The following is a 24,640-nucleotide window of genomic DNA, read 5'->3' as shown; positions in this document are numbered from 1 at the left end:
CAGCAGTGCGAGAGGAAGCCCCCCAACTTTAAGAGCTCTGGGTCCCTCAGGTCTCATCACCTTGAGGTCCTGCAGGAGAGGAGCACATCTCTGCAGCACAGAATGGTTTTTGGGTACTGTTGGAGCAGGTCTGACCTGCTGAGGTTGGTCTCGCCATCTCGGAAGCATTATTGCTCTGGAGGGATGAGCTCAGGGTGGCTCTCCTGGAAGGGGGAGCTGGTGGCAATAAGTCAGCTCTCAGTCTTTTCTTAGGTGGGATGCGCTGCAGTGCTGTTGTGTAGCTGGGAGATAGTCCTCCCTGCTGCAAAAGCTGTAGCTGGCCCAGATGTTTACATCTCTCTTTCCATCCCGTCTGAGCAACTAACCCCTCTTGGAGACAGAGAGGGACAAGTGCAGGGGACAGCACAAGATTTACCCAGGGCCAGTGCTCAGCATGGTGAGGAGCATGGGGAAGAGCTCTCAGCTGCTATAAATTCATGTCACTCCATCAGTGACGGGAAACACACGCTGGATTATACCAGTCCTTTGGTTTCAGCTCCTGAGGCCCCACTCGGGTATTGGTGGCTGAACGCTGCCTCCAGATTTCTGGAGCTGGGGAGTCTGCAAATGGTTTTGTGCATCCACCTCGGTGTCTGTGTTTGGAAATGCTGGTCCAACACTTTAAAACAGATGCTTTAGTCTGGGGACGGCAAGCTTTAGGGGAGGTGATGGGATACATTGAATTTGACTGAGATTTTTCCATGAAAATATCCTTGTTCTCTACTAGGTTTCTGTAAAAATCGAGATTTCTGCAAAATATCTCCCCCGTAAGTGTCAATTTTGTTGGAAGTGTTCATTTCTTTTCTTCAGGAAAGCAAGAATGAAATACTTCCCTCTAGGCTGATGTTAAACTGTTTTGTCTGAGTTGCCACAAGTGGAGCTTTCTGGGTAAAAATTGTCACCTGGAATGTTTCTGACAGAAAAATCAGAATGGATTTAGTCAAAGTATTTTGCAAATTCATGTTGAATTGTGACAATGAACAAAGAAACCTCTGCACAACACCTGGCGTTCTGCCTTTCAACATTTTTAAAATGAAATGAGCCTTAATTCAAAGGACTCCCTTTTCTTTTTTTTTTTTACACTTAATTCCTTTTCACTAAAACACACACTTGCATATATATAAAAAAAACAATCAATCTTTTCAGTCTAAAGACTAGATTTTATTCCTATCAAAATGATTTCCTCCTCATTATTTGTATTGCAGCTGAATGAGAACTCAGGTATTTACATACCCCAAGGAAGATGCTCAAGACCATGACCTCCTCTTTGGCTAAAGGATCACGATGGACTATTTTCCCTGCGTGGCTCAGGCTCCCGGGGTGCCAGCCCAGCCTTGGTGTCTGTCCCACAGCTTTCCTGGGCTGAATGGCAGCGTGGGCAGAGGCAGGTTGATGTCTTGCTGTGCCAAAACGAGCTGTTTTGACATATCTGAATAGAAATTGCATGGGATTCCAGTTCTGCCATTTTTTTTTTCCCCACATGTTTTGAATTTTCTCTCCTCATTTGGGACAAGCAAATGTCAAAACATGAGTTTTGGATTTCTATTGCCTCTTGTCTCCGACTCACTCTGACAATGCACTGATTTGCTCCCTTGTATCACCCAGGCTCGACAGATCGGGTGCACTTTGCGCTGCAGCAAGACAGACAGCATCTCTCCTGGCTCCCGACTGCTCCCGGGAGAGCTTTTCCCACACCAGCCTGGAAATTGCTGGCTCTTTACTCATTTATTGAAGGCAGATGCTCTGCAGTCTTCCTCCCTGCCTGGGTCTGGCAGCACAGCCCTGCCTAGAGCTGCCCACCGGTGCCTGGTCTCACCTCTGCTGCCTGCATCTGGAAATGACGGGGAAAAAGCACTGCCCAAAGAAGCCCCAGTGCAAATCCATCAGGAGGATGGGATAAGGAGCTGGGCAGGTCTTCTTTAGGTGGTTATGAGTTGAATTGGTCCATCCCCATGGCAGGGTGGGCACGAAAGCCCCCAGCTCACCACCAAGGGCAACCAACCCATTTCTTCCAAAGAAACTTTCTAGATAGTTTACCTCTGTCCCCCAGTTAAACATGGGGACTTGAAAAGTCCACACCATGGCATCCACTTCTCAGATTCATTTATTTTCAAGCTGGGTGGAGGGAGCTGTGGGCAAGAGATCTGCCTGACCTGGATTTCCACTCTCCCTTGGCTGGGGAGTTTTGCTCTGCTGATGCCTAATTACATCCAGGCAAATGTTATTCGCTGAGCTGGGCTCCAATCTCAGCTTCTAAATAAAGCCATTTGCATGGTGTGGAGGAAGAGGAATGAACGGCCACAGGACCATTAACGCTGGCATGGGAGTTAATGAGTCCTAAAGAAATCCTGCATTTCACCGGCTGCTTGGCAGAGTGGACCTGCTTGTAACAGCGGTCTATCGAACTGCATCCTTTCCCTCCTCTTTTTAAAGTTACTTAATATTTTATGAACATCTGTAGGGCAAGGCATTAGCTTCCTTCTCCACACCAGCCCTTGATAACTTACTTGCCATTTTTATTGCACATTAAATGCTTTATGAGAGTGATTGTGAAACCTTTAGCAGTGCTTCCAGTGCAATCTTCCTCGCTGTCCCCTCTATATGGTGACAGCCAGCGGTGGGACGCGTTGCTCAGAGGTACCACTCCCTTTACATTGCAGGTGGCATCTGAAAGTCTCCGATGGGGACCCCATTCAGCTGCCCCCACGCAAATGTAGCGTAGTCCCTGCTCTGGGGCAATTGCCTGGGTTGGATTTTAGCACTGCCTGTGGGGAGGCAGGGATAGGCAGGGGAAGATGCGGTGTTTGCTAGATGCGAGCTCGGGTTTGCTCAGGAAAGGTTTGTCGTCGGGGGGGCAGCATTAACGGGGATGATGGATGCACGCAGCAGTGCGTCCTGACACATCTGAAACCGCAATAGCCAGGGGAGAGCTACACTGGGGTACCCGCGGTGTCTCTGCTTCCTCCTAAATGAATCCTAAATTGGCAGTGATGTAAAAAGGAGGGAGACAGGGATTTCTGGTTGTGACCCCTGTGTCTGCGAGGTTATTTTGGCACCTTGCGGGGAGCCCTGGTTTTTCTACTGCTTCATCTTTGAGGTGTTTATGATCCGCTGGGCTTTGCTCTGAAATTGCAGGTGGGTGAATAGGGGTGTGATGGAGGAAGGGACCAGGACAAATGCAAATGCCAGCATCTACCTTTAATGCTGGAAGATAACTTGTTTGATTGTTCATGTCTCTTTGACTTCACTTTCCACCTGCAGGGATGCATGGCAGGCAGGAGCAGCTAGGGAAAGAGAACCTCCAAGAGAATACTAAGAGAATACTGAAGAGCGGAGAATTTTTTTTTTTTTTAAATAATTAAACACAGGTATTCATAGTGGAAATGCCATCCTAGAGAGTTACCACGTTTCTGTTTAATACTGAGAGGGATGTGTACCAAAACCCATGTCCTGTTGCTTCCATGTGTCGCCTGCAAGACCTTGCTGAGAAAGGGGAGTCAGAAAAGGACCCGAGCTTGCAAGGATGGGTCCCAGAGCCCAACTTCTTGGCTTTACCTCCTTGTGGATGCTGTACCCCAAATTTGGCACCGAGAATTTGGCGCTAAAGGGTGTGTGAGCAGAGCCGGGATCCTATGAAAAGCCAATTTGCTGAGAGGGACCCCAGCTGCTTATTGTATCTGGCAAAACCTTCCGCAGCACCTCAGGGGAGACACAAGCTTGAAATCTTAATTAAAAAGCAGAAACCAGGGTTTCATGCTAGGCTGATATTGTGACTCTCTTCCCTTTATGGACAATTCTTATGCAAGCTCCCACTGTGTCTGTGGAATTGCTAATTTAAAGGAAGCTACAGATTTGTGCAGTGCAGGGCCTGTGTCAGCAGTGTTTAACATCAGGAGAACGAGGTGTGTGCTGATCCCTTTCGTTGTTAGGAACTTTCTTTTTATTTCTCCCAATCCTTCCTTTCTTGTCATCTACTTCAGAAACTGCTCGAAGGAACATTGTCACCATCTGGGGTGCGTGGAGAGAGCAGCGATAAAACAAAGCATCACCATTCAGCGCTCAGATTATGCTTATGGCCAAATAGTGATAAGGTCCGTATCAGCAAAAGATATCAAACGTAGGCTTCCCTGTGCTGATGTCGTCTTTGGAAATTTGCAGGGAGAACGGGACAGAGTTGTTTGGACAAATGCGCAAGCATCTCTGACTGAGAAGGCTGAGAGCAGCATTTGAGAGACCTGTGATTTATTTTTTGCTTTGATACAAGCCTGGTGGAAACCTTGGAAAGCCAGGCTGGCATTGTCAGATCTGGCCCAGTCCATAACCAGCCTGATGTGACAGAGCTGTCCCGTCTCCAGCTGAAAATGGACTGAGGATACCAGTCTCCAGAAAGGATTAGCTTTCTCTTCATGTCTTATTAGCGACATACAAACTCCTGTTTTGATGCATGACTTTAAAAAATGTAACTTCATTGCTTTAGTTTCTCCATCTCTGGAAGAAAATAAAATCTTCTGTCCCATTAGATCAGTGGATGGAAAAAGATTTAGAAGGAACCTGATAGTGATGGGAAAGCTTAACAGGCCTAATAGGAACATGCTTACCCCAAATTAGAGAGATTTTAGGGACAGGCTGCACCTTACGAAGATAGATGGCCCTGGGGAGACCAATAACTCCTTCGTGGATCCCTTGGGCACCCGGACCCTGCCACACACCAGCCTCTGGCCAGGCAAGATTTGTACTTCCTCGCAGAGATTCAAGAAAGATTTGAGTTCAGATTGATGCCAGCGACAGATGAAATTCAAGATAACTTTATCTCTCCCCTTATGGAGGAAGGACTTTTTCAGACAATGCCTAATTCAATTGTGAAACTCACTGCCAGGGCCAGTGGAGACCAAAAGCAGAAATGGGTTTGAAAAGTCATTAGACAAATATGTACAGAAAAGGGCCATCAAGGGCTTTTAAATACAGGTTACTTGCAGATACATCATCTGGCTCAGGAAGGCCCCGAGCTGCAGATTGTCAGGATCAGGAAGGGTTTATGGCCGCACGCCTGTCCTGTGCCCATGCTGGCCATACAGGAGACTGGCCTAGATGGACTTTTGATCTGATCCAGGAAGCTCTTCTCATACCCTCATCAGAAATGGGCTCTGCTAAATGATTAGAGATCAATCAAAACAGGAGCAGGAAGGAAATTCAGATTGGATCTGAGTTTGTTGCTAGTTCCTTGCAGGAAGGCAAGACACAGCCCCAGGTTTGGACACAATTTGGTTTTTTTTCCCTCGCCCCAGAGATGCTCAAACTTTATCTCTGTGGTCCAGCTGTAAGGATACAGCCCATGTGTTTGCAAAAGCTGCAGATCAGTAAGTGGACGCGGAAACCCTCTCCCTTTAGCACAGCGGTGGGGCACATGGGCACGGTGTTGCACGGGTTTTCTCTGGGGACTGTTGGTCACAGGGGTCCAGTACTTGAGCATCTCCGGGCTGCAAAGAGACTGAGAAGACAGGCGCAGGCTGGTGTTAGGTACTTGTGCTCAGTAATGCCGTTTCCAGACAGAACAGGCCAGCGGTGAAGTAGGTTGATGGATTAGTCTATCATCTCAGTGAAGTGAGGTTTGCGTCTGCCTAAGGGCATGGCTGTAAATGAGCCCCTAATGGATTCTGCTCCTAAAACTTCCCTGTAATACAGAAATAGCTGCATCCCTGCGAAGTGGGAAAGGGGGGCAAAGATAGGCTTTGAGTTACATCAGAGAGAAGGGATGATGGAGCCCCAAAGTGGTGAGGATGGCAAGGAAACCTCTCCTGAAGCAGCCTGGGTCAGCCTGGGCAATGCTGAGATTTGTTAGAGACTGTTAAATGGGAGATGTGGCCATTCCCCCTCCCTCCCTCCGAGCTCTGCTTGCTAGTATTGCTGCTGCTATAATAAACCCCCTAAGTTATTAGTCCCTCTCAAATCTCACCCCAAAGGAACACCACACTTGGAATGGGAAACGTACCTTCCCTTGGCCCTATCTCCTGACCCTGCTATCCTCTCCTCCTTCCCACATCTCTGCACTTCAGGACCCCCAGTTTGGCTCAGATATGGGATGGGAACAGGCGGTGGCCTTGGCACGTGGGGGACCACGTCCTTTGCCAGCCAGGATGCTGCTCTCCCTGTGCTTCCTCCTGCGCAGCCACCTCCGCATCGCCTCCCTATTAAAGCAGCCCTCGCTCTCCCGCTGGGTTAAACAGAGGGAGACGCGGCGCTGCTATTTCCGTGTGCACTCGGCAGGGCTGAGGACTTGAAATGCTAATAGTATTGCATCGTTTCTCGGTGTCTGCAAACAAACAAACAAACAAATAAATGGCGTCTGCTCCATGATGACTTTAGCTTCTCAAAATTTTCATTGGTTTTTGCAGCTCCTGGATGGAGAGAGATAATCCCGACCATGCAAAGGACCCAGCCGTGGAAACCATCAGACACGGTGGAGGCTGCCGGGTCCATAACTGCAGGAGCAGGTACAGGGTGCTGGGGGCAGGGCTCTGTGCTGGGGGAAGGCTCATGATGTGTCTTGTGCCTTTCAAAATGAATTTGGAGTACAGGTGGGTCTTTCTTGCTGTCTGTTTTTCTGAAAATCTCAAAATATGTCCTTAGAAAAGTGTAAGAGCCTCTGTTGTGAGGGCAGCGAGAGGCTCAAACCGACCCAGGGCAGAGCGGGGACCCAAATCGCTGGGTCTTGCCCATCTCTCTGGCGAAGCTCAGAGTTTCTTGCCTGTCCCTATGAAGCAGATATTGCCCATCCCTGGCAGAGCCCAAACCTGCCGAACAGACCCTGCATCTGACCTCTGAGCCACTCTGGCCACCTCGGGCTGAGGGGTGGCGTGGGTGCCCCAGGGCGTTGCAGAAGTGGCATTGCTCCCTGTGCCACACTCGTCATCTCAGCTGTTCTCAGCTCACAGCCTCAGTCCACCGAGCCCTAACAGCTAGGTAAAAGGGAAGCATAAGCCCTGGCAAGGCGCTGGCTGGGATTCAGGGTAGAGGCACATTAATTATGGGAATTCCAATAAAAGCCTGCCTGGGTGACACTTTCCATAATAACCCGTGTGTGCCGTGACTGCCCCGGTGCCGCGCTGCACGCCCAACACGCCCCTGACCGCAGGGCTCTTTGCAGCAATGCCACCGGTGTCTCGGCCAGACGCTGGGAGCTGCCAGGAGGCATCAGGCCCCCACCTACGGTCTTGTTCCCACTGCCAAATAACCCGAGAGCGTGGAGAGGAAAGCAAGTGCAATGCCACGGAGCCAGGCAACACCCCCTCACCTCAATGCATGCGTGATCTGTGCTGTTACTGAAATGCTCTCTGCTCCCACTCATGCTCAGTCTGTCCTGCCTGAAATGAGAGCAGGGCAGCGTGAAAATTTGGGCTCTATCTCAGAAGCTCCAGAGCTCAGGTTAAGAGGAGCATGTGTTAATGTCAGAGATGGGGAGAGGTGGAAGGGGTCCATGCTAAGCTGTTGGAGGCAGATCCAGTCTGTGGCCCTGAAAAGCCCCAAGATACACGCGGTGTGGGGAGAAAGACTTTAGAACTGCCATCTCCACCTTGCAGAGGGGTTTACAGCAGCAGGGAAATGCAGGGTCTTGCACAGAGCCATTGCAGCGATGCCCTCTCGTGGGGACTTCTTCAGCTGCTGAGCTCAATCCCTTCCTTGAACAAGCTGGAGCTTTAGGATGCTCCAGCTAGGGTAAACTTCATTTGTGCAGGGCTGCTTTCTTTTTTATTTTTTTATTTTTTTTCCCCCTTTTGCCAACAGGCCTGTCAGCCAGGGCTGTGATCTTGTTTTCTCCCCAAAGTCCTTTTAGACTTACCAATGCCAGCAATCTTTTTCCAGGCCAGAATAAAATCCCCCAAACATGTGGGCTTCTCCAGCCCTGGTGGGACTTGAATATAGATCATCCAAGTCCCTCATTGCCTGCCCTAAATGCAGCACTGTGCTCTCCCCACGTAGCTGAGCAGCGATGCCAGACCCCCCCTGTGCAGTGACACTGGTGCAGAGAGCTGCAGAGATGAGCGGAGCTGGTTCTCATCTCTTTACTGTTCAGCTGAGGTCCCACCGGCCTGACAAATATAAGAAAAATCAGGCTGTAACTTGGGCGTGGAGTAGTTCATTTGATATCTTCCAGGAGCTTATTAGTGGCGAGAACAGGAGTAGCTTCAGGAGTGCGAGTGGTGCCTTCCTGTTCCCAGTGATGCCGTGGGGAAAAAAAAGAGAGCCGGTGCAAGTCAAGCTGGAGAGAAGTCGCGAGACTGACTGCAAACGTGGTGCAGGCAAGAGGATGGGACCTGAGAGGCACCGCAGCCCCTCGGCAGCCTTGGAGCTGCTTTCCAGACCTGCTTCGCTTTTTGCAGCCCTGCACGTTTGCTGCTACTGAAATTTGCCTTTCAAATGGGCAACCTCCTGCAGCTGCAGAAATTGCCCTTTGGTTGCTCAGCCGGCGCCAGGCTCCGTCCTGGCACTCACTACGACCACGCCACCCTCTCTTGAGCCAAAAATGTAGTTCAACAGGGAAGAAATACTTCTGTTTCTGTTTGTAGGTCACAGGGATGATCTTGGGTCTTGTACAAAGTCTGGCAGACGTTACCTTGCAAGGAATCTTTTTAATCTGCCAGATGATTTCCTTCCATCATTTTTATGGCCTTGCAACCGTGCGCAGGTCTCGTTGCGTCTCAACGGGAGGTGGGAAATCCAGCTCGCACTTCGCAGTAAGAGCCTGATTCATCACCGTTAATTCCTTTTGCCATTTGCCATAATAACAGTAATCAAAATGAATTAATTTGGTGTTAGTGGAGAAAGAACATTGAAACTGCATGGGAATGGTGCTGCAATCAAATAAGATACACGTCAATTTAAAGTAAGATCTCTTTATCTCTTTAATAGCTATCTACCTACCTATGACTACATTTTATTCTCAAGGATGGACTATCGTATTAATACAACTTACAGTTATTCTAAAATGTTTTCCATCTTTCACAGCTTGTTCTAAATATTTTAGTAAACATAAAGTGGATTTCTTCCTTTCATCCTCCCTGAAAATGAGGCAGAAGATGATAAAAACTCTAGTTTTCCCCACAATGAACGTACCTTTTTATAGCTTATTGGGAATCAAGCAAAATATATCAATTAGATGATCGTGTGGAGCAGCTTCTTGTTTATGGAGTGATAACTCCAGGCAGATAGAAACAAACTCTCTGGTATATGGCTGCAGTGTTTATTAGCCGAAGATGTATTATATGAGGCTAATAGGAAACACCATCAATTTATTATTAACACTAGATAAAGGTCAGAGCTAATAAAGGACTTTTACACATTTAAAATGGGACTCGGGTCCCAGATTTAGGGTCTTGTCTAAAACAGATGCTCAATGCATCCCTGGAGCCTTCCCTGGCTGCACGGTGCCTTGTTGAGGTTCACCACCCCTGGCAAGCCTGGGCTGGGGGAAGATGCAGGGGATGCAGGGACTGTCACCTCACCGAGGTGGGACCCACACCCTGAGCGATAACAGAGCGACAGGGGTGGGGATGCTGGATCTCCCCTGGGCACACTGCTGCCTTGGGGCTGTTCATGCTCTGGTGGCTTTTTCGTGATGCTCCAGGGTGTTTTTGACTAAGTCAGCTGCTGGCACTGCCCATCTCCTGCTCTGCAGGACACCTTTGGTCCTGTCTCAGGAGCATGGTGACCTCCTGGTGATGCCGTCCACCCAGCAGAGATTTCTCATTACACAGAAGAGGTGTGAAGCTGTCTCTTGAGTGAAGGGCTTAATTTTCATCCTTGTGCTTCACAGGGAGAAGACACAGGATGGGAAGAAGTGCTCGGACTACGGGGAGATCTCAGAGAAGTGCAGCGCACACAAGGACCAGCTGAGCCAGCAGCCCTCCTTCAGCAGTGAAAAACCTCCTCCGTGGTAGGTGCTAGACCTATCTGGGCTTCTGATTTGCACCAGCACTGTGCAGGAGCCCTGCTAGGAGGTTTGCATTAGGTCCCCATCAACTGGCCTGGAGTATCTCTCCTTTTACGAAGGCTCCCCAGCCCCAGAGAAGCAGCCGGCAGAAAATCATCCCGCGGCGCTATGTTTAACCCCAAGCCATTCTAGGCTTTCGTCTCTATTTTCTTCCCGTCATTCAGAAGCGAACTTCATGGGGGAAATATGAAAGAAACAAATTAGAATTGCCTCGCTGGTGTGACAGTAAGGAGAGCTCCGAGTTGGAGAGGCTGAATGGAATGATAAATCCCATCACTTAAACCGCGTAATGAATTTTCCTGGAGATTTGTCTCAGTGTAAAGAGAGAGGGGGGGAAAAAAAGTATGAAACTCTCCTCCGATTTTGCAGAAGGGTTGCAGGCAGCTCTGACTGAAAAGTGTACATCTGAAGAGTTCGTGCCTGCAGCGCATCCAAATAAGTTCCCCTTCCTTAATAGTCCTGGGTGCAATTTTCAATGAAATGTCAAATCATCTTTGCCTCCACTGCCATTCGGTCTAATAACATTATTTTGTCCAAGGAGCCTGGAGAACTAACGTGTTTCAGGAGTAATTCTGCAGCTAAATATAGAAAGGAGGATTTTTTGCATTACAAGAAAACATTTTCGTGCTGTGAGGGACTTCTGTGGGGGTTGGAAAATCCTTTGCCATTGATTTGCTGGGTGACCTTGGATAAATCACTGTCCCTCTCAGTGCTCATTTCTCCTTCCCTCTCTGAACTTATCATGTCTTTAGGTTTCAAGGTCTTTGGGGCAGGGACTAGTTTTTGCTGTGTCCTTCACAGCACACACCACCAGGCTCATCCAGGAACATTAGAGACCAACCGGTGGACTTGGAAATACTTTTATTTTTTTATAATTGCGTGTAACATAGCTATATGATATATAGCTATATATGATATATAGAATCATATATATAGATTCATATATAGATGATATATAGATGATATATAGAATCATATATAGAATCATATATAGAATCATATATCTATGATTCTATGATTCTATATATGCCCAGCTACAATGTAGGGGCAATAGATCACAGCTGCTATAGGGTTAGGATTTCCAAAAGAGCCCATAGGAGTGAGATGCATACATTAGCACAGCTCCTCAGCCCAGGAAGGAAGGACACCATGACACAGAGGTTCTTCAGAGCCTTTCTTTGGAGGGGTCTGCAGTAAACCAGGCGAGAAACATGAAAGAGTCAGACTTTTCCTCAAAAGCAGACCTCAGGGGTCCACAGACCTATTGCAACCTCCTTTCCCAGTGAACTCTAAAGAAACACATGTTTAATGAATGACAATCCAAAATATTTATACTGTTTCTCTAAAATATGTATTCCAAGACATGAGTAATCCCCCCTCTCTCTCGATATATTTTGATGACTGCAAACAAGAAAACTCTGTTCATTTCCATGAAGGCTGTAGTAAGGAAGATGGGAAGTGAACCCGAGACCTCACCAACCCTGGGAACCTCCTGGTAGGATGAAGACCTCAGTTTGCGACTTTCAAACCCAGAAAAGCCAAGGTCTGTGTATAATCCGGGCTGTCCCATACATGGCAGCAACTCCCACCTTCATTTCCACACCTCAATATTGAGCTCCACCATAATTTCTTTAAAAAAATTTCTTTTTTTTTTTTTTTAAAGAGAGGCCCAAAGAAAAAACGCTGCAGGTTGCCTCCTGTGGGAATGGAGCTCAAGGGCATGAGCAAGCCTACAAGTATGTGCTAGGAAAAATACATAAAAAAATTATATCCCCTCAGGTAAAATATGAATGTTCCTCTGTGTTCAGACCATGCTGCCTCACTCACTAGTGTTTTTATACAGAACCGGGGTGCTGGCTGTCCTGGCCATACCCAGACAGTGGGTCTGTGCAGAGATACAGTAGATTTTAAAGGAATCCTGAGGATTCTCTGCAAAAAGCACATTTTAATCTTAAAAAAAACCAAACAAACAAAACAAAAGACCAATTCATTCAAATGAACCCCTCAGGCCACTGATACAACATCACCTGGCCACATCTCACCAAAGGAAGGAAAGGTTTTGAAGCAATCTTCTGAGCTTCATCACTTCCAGCTCCCACCGGCTGTAATCTCCCTCTCTGTCCCTGTTCTCAAACAAATACTTGAATCCCATCCATCTAGTCCAACAACAGACAATTACGGATTTGTTGCACGAGGTGCATTAGTTACATTGATTTGGCTTCGCAGCAGCAGCCGAGCTACCTTTAGTTTCACGCAGTACATTAATGGGAGCAATAGGCATGACAACTCTTACACACAAAGGCACCGGGCTACTTACAGCTGGTAAATGAACCTTGGAACTTACATAAAGCAGAAGGTAATGAAGAGTAATAGGAGTTTTAAGCAATTCATTTTTCTCTCTCTGTCTCTCCCACTCTCCTTCCCACCGTCTCTTTTTCCCTTCTCCTTCACCCCTTTCCCTCAAGGGCTGTGGTGAGTGGTCATGTCGTGCTCCATGGAGGGTCCTAAGGGGACAACATCCTCATCGCCACCGCTGTTATGACAGGCCTGGGGGGGGGGGGGATCAGTTTCACATGAAGGGGAAGCAACTGAGCAGCCCCCCAACTCCTCCCAGCTCTGATGAATAAAGATTTACACCCTAAAAATACTTCAGAATATTGCAAAAAGAGGAAAAGTGTGGGAAGTGCTTCTTTTAGTATAAAGAATGCTAAAAATGTTTGGAATTCATAAATTTGAGAATTGCAACAACAAAATCAATTTTTTTTTCCTTCCCCCTGCCCCCGTTTTGCCCTGACTGGGCAATGGGAATGAGTCTTGGCTGGACACTTCTGCAACAAACAGGGTACTAACTTCATCTCCACCTCTTAGTCTCAGATCTTGGCTTAAGGACAGGAGGAACTTCTCATGGGGTGTATTAAAAATCATTGCCCTTTTAGGCTACACACGTGGGTATATATGCGTGCAAGTATCTGTCTATGTTGTCCATCACAAAACCACTTCTGTTGTTTGGTTTTTGACTGGTGAACATGGGAACGGGGCTTCAGGGATGATTCTCAGCAATTTAGTGGAGATCTTGTCTGAAAAGCTGACCCAAGCTCAGCAGAGATGTGATTTTGGGGACTGAATGTCCACACTTACTTGAATTTTGGAAGGCTGGTTTGTATCTAGTTCATGGGATAGAGCAGAGGGGCCTGGTGCAAGATTTTGGGTGGGCCAGGTCTCTAAAGGGTAGGTGGCTTTTGAGATCCAGGTGCTCGTAATGGCTTACAGCTGTCTAATGTGAAAGGCAGCTATTCTGGTCGCCAGCTTCAGTGAGATTTAATGCAGCCTAATGCAACGCTTTTTGTCTTAGCTTTGCTGATGCACTGATGAGCCGAAAGTGGCGGTACACATCCCACCTCCAAAACCTTTCCCAGAGGGAAAGCAAAGCTGTGTCTGCACTGAAATGTCTCAGCTGAGTGGAAATGGGAAAGCTGAAAGCCAAAGGAATAATTTAGAAAATTACAAAAAAATGCCAGTTTAATTCTTTCCCATTTCCTGAACTATTTCTGGCCCTGGAAGCCTCTTGATGTGGTGGAAAGCAACTGTTTTGAAAATATTTCATTGCACAGATGAATTTGAGGTCTTTAATTTTTATTCTTGATTTGGAGAGACAATGTAGACAATAAGAAAATTCCTGTGGACTCTTCCTTGCTGCAGGGTTTCACCCTCTCTCACTTGAATGCTACAGCAATGCTCACGGTTGGCAAAAGCATCCTGGTGCCGGCAACCCACCAGCTGGCAGCGTCTCTGGGCCACGGTCTAATGGGTTAAACACTAGACTGGAGCACTAAAAACCCAGCTTTGCTCTCAACCACCCGTCGCGTGATCTTGGGCAGAGTGTGTCTTCCCATTTCCTTCTGGAAAATGGAAACCGTTGTTTTTACACCGATTGAGCTGTGAAACACGAGGGTGGTTTGTTGTGGATACAGCTGAAATTTGCTCTTCTACCCGGGAAACAGGCAGCATGGCACGAAGTATTGCAGTGCAAATTACACTTTCCTTTATTTGGGCTTTAGATTATGGAACTAAAATTAAATTTAAACTCTTTGCGGAAAGGTAATTTTTCCTAATCACTCACACTGCTGCACAGATCTCTACAACTTGATTACATTCTAATTAGATTAATTGGATGGAGAATAATTTCTTTCTCCAAGAAGATCAACTACAAAAGACAAGCAATTCTATAGACTCTGCAGGGAAAAAAAAAATACAACAAAAAACCCCAACCCTCATTCAAAGCTTTAAAACCAAAGCACAAAATGCACAGTAATTAAATTGTTAAAGAATTTATGAGCATATCTGGATGAGCTAGTTGGTTTTTTTCCCCTCTTTTCCCCTTTTTCATCATTTTCCCTTGTGCTTTCCCTCGTTTTTCTCCTGACCATAAAATGAAATGTGGAATTCCAATTCCTTCATTGATTTTTGAGATAAAAATTTAAGAAACTCGAGTAACAAAAGGTTGCACTCCTGCATTCTGCATGCGAAATGGATTGCCTTTGTTACAGGGGCAGAAAATATTGAACTGTATAACGCTGCGAGGTCTTTGGCCTGAATACTAATAGTCATTACTTACGAGAAATGAACACAAGCCAAGGAGGTTCAGCATCTCCTGACTGGCTTTGGCATCCCAACGAAGGCAGCGGGTGAGGGATGAAGGACCCAAAAGGGAGGTCCAGGGCTTCATGTCTCTGCCTGGCCCCATATTACTGAGCTGAGCTGCGTGTGGATTGATGCTTTTTCACTGGATGCATCTGGTTGGTGCAGGTGGGTTTTTTTGGAGGTTGAGTTCCTGATGTCCTCGTTGGATTCTTTCATTTGCCCTTTCTCAGGTGGTGCTCACCTTTGTTGGGCACAAGTTCAAGCCGAGGTGGGAGAATTCATCGCTATAAAATTCATCCTTACCTGGGAGGCACGGTCACTGCATAACATGGCTCTTCCCTGCCACGCGCTCTGATCGGATGAAAGATGCTGGGCTGCAAATGCATCCTGCTGGTGGCCAGGGACCCGCGAGGGCTATGGGGAAATGCCACCTGGAAACTCATCCTTGAAGCTCCTGATGTCTCTCAGCACCAGGTTGAGAGGCGTCAGGGCCCGTTAACTTCTGGGAAGGACATGGAGGCTCCTTGATTGCTCTCTGTTGTGCCTTAAAAATCCATTTGTGATTAGAACAAGAATGAAACTTTGCTGCTTGACCTTCAATATGCCCAAACAGGACCAGATTTGTTCTGGGGACTCTCAGGTCAACGCTACACTTTTCCAAACTGTCCTACAAAGCTGCTGAGAAAATGCGCCTTCCTGCTATTCAACGAACGCGCAAATTGTACCTATCTGCAGCTGCGCTGGAGATCATCGCTGCTAAATGATACAGTACGGAGCCCTCTTCCTTTTCGCTTGCAGCCATTTGTTTCGTGGCGAGACGGGTGGCAGATTTATGCCTCGCTAGTTCACCAGCTCTGCAAGGTGTTCGGCTGGTTTGTGCTGAATGCTAAGTGCGCTCCCAGAGTTTGAAATATGAAAAGTATTTGGATAAGGCAGATAGGCCACCTTGATGATATAATCCACAGGAATAATGACGGGGACTGGCAAAGCCAAAGCAAGTACTGAAATTAATAGCAAGAGATCTATTAAAGGGATTAGCCACATGTCGTAACACTTACAATGCTTTATCTGACAGTGGTTGTGGCAGGAACTATATATTTCCCCAAAACAAATGGCTAGGGGATGTTTTATAGATTAGAATTTCCAAACTTCTGAGCTTTGGCTGGGGGTGAGGGATGGCAACTTGGCCCTTTGGAGACATCTCTATTAGTGTCTTAGTTGGGATCAAGACATGCCTGTGAAGGGGTCCTCCTTGCTGTCCCCATCGGCCATCGTTCTGGTTCATACCCTGGAGCCATCCCGGAGAGCATGAACTGGCTTCAGCACAACAGCTGGATGGGAAGGGGTGCTCCAGGAGCATCCTGGCCATGTCCAGAGCATGGGATAGGGCTGGGGCCGGTCCAAATCACCCCCCATGAACTCATATAACATAGTTGTTAATGCAGACATAGCCAAGCACACAAATATTGCCTTTATTTTTGAAGGAGAGCTGTGGTTCTGAGGATCCTCAAAGTTTTTTGGGGAAGCCAGTGGAGCTTGGTGCTTTCTGTGTCCGCAGCATATCCATGTCATGTCTCTCCACTTTATCTGCTTGGGCAGCCGAAACACCACGAGTCACTTTTGAAAAGGTAAGGCCCTGACATTTTGTCAGCACTAAGTGGACAGCTTAAGTGTATATATGCGCATATATCTCTATATCTACAAATATTAAAATGGCAGATTTGAGCTGTCAAAGGTCTGAGTGCTGGACTTTACAGCCTCAGCCTTTTTGGACGTAATTCTGTGTGTGCCATTTGTAAGATTAAATGAAAAATAAAGTAGAAGATGGAAAACCCATCAGCAGGACCACACAGCAGGGGTAGAGCACACTCCTGGATCTCCAGGTCTGTAATATTTAACTTGATTCCTCCCCAAACCTGGCCTGGGGTGATAACAGCAAAGCTCTCCTGGACTCCTCTAAGCTGTAGTGTCTCATTGGCACGTAGTAAATTCTGGGATGTTCACAAGCTCTTGAACCTCCTGGTTCACAGTGCAGCCTAAGCAGGTCTTTTTTATGTTTCCTGACGCTCGTTACCTAGTTTTAAGAGAATGGAAAGAAAGGAAAAATCAGATTTAGTCATTTCTTTTACAATATGCCCCTAAAAAGAGCCTCATAAAATATGAATTCCACTGAATGTGCTTGTTTCTAAATTCAGAACATGTGTCCAAGTGAATTTGTAGCTCAGGAAATGAAGGACAAGCTGCCTAGGACGGGAGATCTGCAGAGAGGCAGCTGCCCTCTCCCTGCCCTGCCGTGCCTGCCGGCCCCTCCAGCCTGCCCAGGCATTTTCCCTGGCAGTTCCCTAAATATATTGCACCCAAGGCACCTCACCCTCACTGCACGATGCTCCTGCCTCATCCAGCCAGGCAGTCCCACCCTCCCCTCCTGGTCCTTAGTTTGCAATATTGATGTTGGATGTGCACACGGGGACATGCTGATGCCTCATCCCTGGCATTTTCTTGGGGCTGCCCCTGGGTCTTGCTCCCTGACTTGCTGAGACCCCCTCCGCATCGAAGTAACAAGCCCGACGCTTAAACTGGATGAGGAAAAATTTTCCTGCCCTGCCAAATGTTTCGAGTTCAGCAAACCTCCTCTGCCAACCACGCTGGGATGGAAAGAGGAGCTCTCAAATACCATTTGCAATATGAAAGCTTGGCAGAGTAAATTGCTTTTGATCTGTGCAAATAATTCCCTTGGCAATTTTGGGGAGGTTTTTGTTTCCATTTCTGCTGTGTTAAGTTTATGTTTGTAATAATTAATTTCACGATAATCAGCTCAACATTGTGAAACGTAGAATCATTTCAAACCAGAAATTTCTTTTATTTTGCAAATATCAAGGCTGAAACATGAACAAAGATGAAAATGTCCCGGAGGCAGGCAGAAAGGAGGCGGCTTGATATAGGCTTCTCTGTGCAAAAGTTCAGTTTTACCAAATAGACATTTTCTAAAGTCCCAGCTTCCTCCTTGTGCTGATGACTTAATTGGCCTCCAGGTCAATATTTTTCTCCTCCTCCTTTAATTTTCTTGGATTTTAAGGTGTGATATAGTCTCAGTGGAACCTTTTCCAGGGCAGCAGCAATCGTCACTAGCTGAGCTCATTTCTCTTCAGTGGGGGAATGGCGTACCAGGGAGGGAAGAGTGCTGCCAGAGCAATAGGGAACATTTACAATAGTGTGTTGTGAGCCATCATAAATTACGCGGCACGGCGTGAGAGAGAGGATGGAAGCAGGGTGTTTAATCAGATCCACATCAAGAAGTTACAGAACCAAATCTTCACTCCTTCATGGGAAAATTGACCAGTGGAGGGCTGCTTTTAACTAGCAATTTATAAGCTGGTGCCATTCAAATGGAGGTGATCCGCTGATGCTAGGGGAGCTATGTTTTGGATTGGGTTGGTTTTTTTTTTTTAGTATGATCTTTTGGGCTGGGGTCCCTTGTGCACCCTCGGCTGCACCCTGCCTGGTTGCAGGCATGCTGCTCTTGTCTTCCTGGTGATGATTAACCTGGTCTTTAACTGGGGAGAGCACCTGGGTATTTGCTAGCTTGCAGGCTCTGCTTCTTTCTGTTAAAACTATAGCAAAAACAAGGAGCAATGCAAGTAATTTTATGGGTAATGAAAAGGGTCAAACACATTTGCTCTTTGATGAGAGCAGCTGTAGTAAATCCTTAACTGGGAGCTGGATGGATCAGGGTTTCTGAGCATAGACAGGCAGAGAAAAAAATTAGGAGGCGAGATGGGCTGATAGGTCAGTCTGGGAGGATAGATAGATGGATAGATTAAATAAAGATCTACTTAGCCATCCATCTATCTATCCTCAGTCTTCATCTAGGAGGAGAGCTCGCTCCCTATGATGGGAAATGTATCAGGATTTAAGGAGTGAGATGGATAGGTGAAGGAACAGATGGATGGTTGGGTAGCTTTCTACCAATCCATCTCCATCCGTCCTTACACCTAAATCTTTATCTAATCTAGTCGATGCAAGCAGATAAATAGCTGCAAACCTAAGTAGAGAGATAGGCAGAGAAAGAATTTAGGATAGTGTGGAGAGAGAGAGAGGTTATATTAACCCTCAAAAGATGCATGTGGAGAACAAAAAGGAGAGAGGACACAGTGTCTTTGGAGCAGCTGTTCCTGTCCTGCCCTTGTTCCCTGCAAGGCCACGGCTCTGCCCTGGCCATGCCGAGAGCTGCTGATAACCTTGTTCTTCCCTGCTCGCTCAGGCTCTGCCTTTGGAGGTAATACATTTCAGAGGAGGGAAAAAAAAAAAACCCAACAAACAAGTAAAATTAAAAATATCTTTTTTTGCCTTGCCAGCTGCTAATGTCCCCTTTCCTCGGGCCTGAATGCGGGATCATTCAACAGAAAGTTATTGGGAAAGTCACTGCATTGGCTTTTTCTATACAAATAACACTGTATTTCAGAGCCTCTGAAATTGCAACATGAATCAAACAGGACAGCTGGAGTCTGTGCATCCCCGTCCTCCCGCGTGCACGCACACGAGGTCCTGCTCTGCCCCCGAGACGTCTGCGGCCACCCAAAGGTGACGGCTCCAGGAGCTGACCCCAAAGATGTGTGCTCATCTGCGAGAACAACAGCTCACTGACCGGCTTTCAGAAAGCAGGCAGCCGTGCTCTGGCTTGGGAGTGGTGATCCAGGAGCTTTTAAACAGCAGGTTTAAGATGAGGCTTTGGGCAATGTGGTCTAGTGGAGGGTGTCCCTGCCCACAGCAGGGGGGTTGGAACTAGATGATCTTTAAGGTCCCTTCCAACCCAAACCATTCTGTGATTCTATGATTCTCAGTTTTTTAGGGAGAAGGATGCAAATGTAGGGATGTTTAGGAGCCGAGTGCTGTGCCACGCACCTCCAGCGGGCATCCCACTTGGGACATCCCTCCAAGTCTTGGTCCTCCCCTCTTCCAGACCCCTTCCCAAAACTATGCCTAGTCCAAAACTAAGACTATTTGCTCTCACAGCGTTGCTGTGCCACCCTGCAGCACCCCGAGCCTTTCATTCCAGTAAGTGTTATTGCTCCCCGTCCATCAATACTGAGCGCTGCAGTGAAGCTGTTATTTTAACACAGATTTGAATCCCCGCTTTATGTGCCAAAATCGATAAAGGAATCGTGAGTGATATTTCAATAATAACGATCATGATAATAAATACAGCGATGTGCTGGATGCGGCTCTCATATGCAGGGGCACAGTCCCTCCCTTGTACTAAAAGATCCTGACCCCAAATGGTTGGATACCAGGAAATCTGCTTATTGATTTAATGACCTTTGGCTGAAGTCATGAGCAAAGAGAAAAGGCAGACAGGAAGAGGCGGACAGAGTGGAGGCAAAGTATCAAAGGGACATATCGTGTTTGTCCAAATTTATCTCATTCCAGCTTTTTAGCCTCTTCCTTATCATGTCCCAGCGCCAAGCTTGTCAGTCCCTAGGAATGAGAATGCCTTTCTGGCCCCTTACTCGTCTCCCACTAGTGATTTGGTGCCCCGAGGTGTGTAAATCAGCACAGCCCCACGCAGTCCGGTGAACCCACCCTGACAGTCACCGGTTTGGGCAGGGTGTAAAGTGGGTGCTGCAATAGGGTTACTGGGTGTAAGGTGGGGAGGTGGGTGCTGCAATAGGGTTACTGGGTGTAAGGTGGGGAGGTGGGTGCTGCAATAGGGTTACTGGGTGTAAGGTGGGGAGGTGGGTGCTGCAATAGGGTTTCTTGTGTGTCATCCTGCAGCTGCAGGTGATTTTTCCTGCTTTAGGGAAATTTGTGGACATTTCTCCCCGCCCTGAGGGCACTGTCCCCTGATGTGCAGCGGCTGGGATGGCTGCGGCTGGTTTGCTGCGTGCCCCCGTGCGCTTTCCTCCGGGACGGCGCCTTGCCGAAAACCTCTCTCCTGGCGAGACATAACCCCGTGATAAGCCAGTTGCTTAGCACGGATGAAAGTCAACGGGGAGCCGAGCGGGTGGAGGATTTTAATACCTATCCCTCTCTAACTGCTACGGAAAGGGAAAGTTCATTGGTTGTCGATATTACCCTGCTGTGATAAAAGCTTAAGAAGCTGCTTTGCAGATGCCCACTGCGAGGAGCATGCTATAAATGTTTCCAGAGTGAAGTGATACATCACAGCTCATGGTTGTTCCCACTGAGAAAGATCCCAGCTCTGGCTCCTTCCAGGGACACCCTTATGAAACGCAATCTACTGGCACTGGCACAATCAAACACGTATTGTTCCCAGGTACAAAATTGGCCACTGGTGAGTTAATACTGAGTGCCTTGCTCTTAGATGGCTCTTCCATATGTTAGTCTCAAAATAAGTTTAAAAAAAAGGGGGTTAGCATCACCAGCCCTACCCTGCCAGGAGGGAAACTGAGGCAGGGGCAGTGCCACTTGCCTGTCAGTTGACCACTGACATGATCTTCCTGGTGAGACCCTGCACACGGGTATGACTTTGTAAATAGGAAAACTTTCTGCAGATGTTTAATCCATTTTCCTAAGGAAATTAAGCTTAAAAGAAACTACACACTGTGCATATATGTATGCGTACCTGTGTTTTCTACCACCTCTGTAACTTTCGAATGTGTTGGCTGTTTTCAAGCAAATTTGACAGAGGAATAGAGGTTCATGGTGCTTCTGCCATCTCCTGTCAATAATGGCTGAGCAGAGGAGAAAGTCCCCACGATGACCTGAGTGAAACTCGCAGCATCATCACGTCCTCGATTAGATGCCAGAGCTGCAGCACAGGCTAGCGGGGAGGAAGACAGAGGAGACTTAATGAGATGAACAGTCTCAACCAGAACTCACAGTCACCCACGAGACACAAATCTGCAGGAAAGCAGGCAACTTGGGGTCTGATATTCACGTAACTATTTTTTTTCCCCTCCTGATTTTTCTGAATTACTATTTATATGCATGTATGTAGGGATGCGGAGGTGAGCCTCCAACGCACTGTGCAAAACGCACGCAGGGAGGCTGAACAGAGGGTGGGAGAGGGAACGGAGGCACCAAGCACATCAGATAAAACGCCCAAATTTACACCAGAGTAGCTGAGATGAGATGGGAACCCTTTCCTCCCCATTGCCAGCCTGTAACCATTCTCCCGTGTCTGTCCTGACATTATCTCGCGTGGAATTACATCCGTTTTCTATACAGAAACATGGATTTCATTTAAACATTCAGGTATATATCTGCTCAGATGTTCTGGAGTTGCATCATGAAAGCTCCAGAAAGTTATTTATTTCAGCCCATTTAAAGTGATTTCACTAATGTATTCTGCAGAGTGGGTTTAGCATGTGAGCTCTTCAGTAAAATCATTACTGTATTAATGAGACCTAACCTAAAGCCACTAAACATGACTTTAAAGGAGTATCTCAATGCTGCTATTGAGATGGATGAGAGCAAACAGAATGTGTTTGTAAAGTTATACTTAGTCAAATCAAACTGGAACTCATTAAATACAGCAAAATAATTCACTGAATAATTCACTCCAGTCGAATATGAAAGATTTGGAGAACCTTGGATTGTTTGATTGAAAAACAGCTTATTTTTATGCTCCTGTGCATGTGACAAAGCAAAAATACGAGTTGAAGGTGGAGAGCTCTGTCACCTTCGTGTCAAGGGCCTTCCATAGAGAAAGGTTCATTAAAACTGAAGTTTGACAAATTCTGACTAGAGAGAAGTCAGGCACTTTTTTTGGGGAGGGTAATTAACACCAGCCCGACTGACTTGGGCACATGGAGGGTTTTGAGCATCTTTCATGCTAGGGTGGGATGTGTCTTCCACAAGGGCTGCTGGAGCTCCCGGTGAAGCTCCGAGGTTGGTGCAGAGGGTCTTGGGTCAGCTCGGACCTGCTGCTCGTATTCGTGGGAGAGTGCTCTTTATCAAGCCAGGCTTTGGTGGGGGGAGTAGTAACTGTGCATCTCATTTTTTTGCTTGCCCTCTGACTCACGCCTGTCCCCAGGCATCTATAGATAGCTGCAAGGAGCTGCACCAGCCCTGCGCAGCATGGCTTGCATGGGAAGTACGGGTCTGTGCTGCATCTTTGTCTCCTTGCAAAGCCAGAAAGCAGATCCAAGTGCAGCTGAGGTTTACGAGGGGATACAGGCTCACGGAGGTGATGGCTGGCTCCAGCAATCTGCATGCCAGCAATGCTGTGCCTACACGGTTTGCCTGCCCTAAGCAGGGAGAACAGTCTGCTCTTAAAGTAAGGAAAAAGCTATTACCCTTCTGTGCAAGTTTGTAGGCCAAATCTCAGCTCTGGTCCTAAAAGCTGAGACATCTCTGCAACGTAGAAAATGATCATCCTTGTTTTACACACGAGAAAGCTCTGGCAGAGATAAGGTGGCCAGTTCAGGCATGCATCTTCCCTCTGTGCCCCCCTTCTCCTTTAACCCCCTTCACGCCACCAGTGAGGTGACTCCATAATCCGCTCAGGAATCTCCCAGCAAAAGAAAAAGCTTTAAACAAAATACAATTTTACAGTTCATTTCAGTTAATCACAGAGTCTATGTTCCGAAATGATCTTCTCGGCATTGCCTATGGAGAGAAGCAATGGCTGATTGGCATTCCATTACTAAACAGCTAAGCCATTCATAATGCAAAAAAACAGACTTGATGGAAAGATTTGATTCAGTTTTCAAGCTAGACTAATTCAAAACCCAGTGCTCTATAAATCAGAGCAAATGTTCTTTATAAAAAAAATATAGCCAGAGCCCATGTGCAGCATCAGATCTATGATTTATACCTGTATCCCATTAAACTGAAGGACAAGTGCGGGGAGCACGGGGCTGCCACTGAATACTAGATTCCCGTCTGCCCTATAATAAACATGTTCGATGATGGCGGAAATAGCTGCGATGTCCGAGGGACATTTGGGGACATTATGTTTTCCTTCGGGGAAGGGGCACAGCTAAGCCCTGCCCTCCTTTTGCTGCCTGCAGGGACGGCAAAGCCTGCAGAGGGGCAGAGGATGGAGCAGAGCAGATCGCGTGCCTTGTAGCACCATGGCTGTGCAAACGAGCTATTTCCAAGGCAGGCACTGCTCACAAACCAGTACAACACCCTGTGCACTGGCGTGTGCACACACTGAGGACGCTACACACCCAGATACTGTTGTGGGTTTTGGGGGCTATCACAGGGGCATGTTCTTCGTCCTCAGTAGAAGCTATTAACTCGCTCCAGCTCTGCTGAAAGTCTTCGTGTTTCTTTGGCTGCACCACCTTATGTGATGAGGAGTGTCCTGCTTGCAGAAAGCAGAGGAAAACAACACTTCTCAACACGCTGTCACCGTGGTCAGCAGCTTAGAGAAAGGCTGGTGGATGAGATACCTCCTCTGAGCAGCTCTTGGCTCACAACATGTCTTGCTGTCAAGGACAAGGACAGCACGTGTGGGAAGCGCTGGGATCCTGCACCAGCATCCACCCCCAGCTGCATGGGTGAAACCATGAGCAACTCTGACCATGGGGACATATTCCTTGCTCTCCTCTGTCCTCTTCCCTGTTGAACACCGATGTGAGTGTGCTGGTAATTTCACACTGGAAAACAGAGTGAAACAGCATGCATGCTGTCTGATCTCCAACACCTCCATCCCCCAGTGCAGGAGCTGAACCACAGAGATGCTGAGGGGCTCACCCAGGTGAGGTCTGTCGGAGAGGGAGGATTTAACCCAGGAGCGCTCTCTCTCCAGCTGCAGCAGAACAAAGCAGCCCAGAAAATGCCCTAAACGTATTTTCTTCCCCCTAAACTTCCCCATCTGATGGCAGCTTCATCACTCTTTGAAAGCCCAACATCTTTTTCAACCTTGGTGCAACAAGCAGTGTTGCAATCCGCACTGAGCCCTGGGTTTGGGTTTTTTCTCTGCTTCCCAGGAATGAATTTACAAGCAAACCTCACTGCCTGTATCCTGATATTGTTTACTTTCTCTATAGTTCATAAAGT

Source organism: Balearica regulorum, chromosome 22, assembly GCF_011004875.1.
Source record: "Balearica regulorum gibbericeps isolate bBalReg1 chromosome 22, bBalReg1.pri, whole genome shotgun sequence".
Taxonomy (NCBI): domain Eukaryota; kingdom Metazoa; phylum Chordata; class Aves; order Gruiformes; family Gruidae; genus Balearica; species Balearica regulorum.
Note: the sequence above shows the minus strand (reverse complement) of the source record.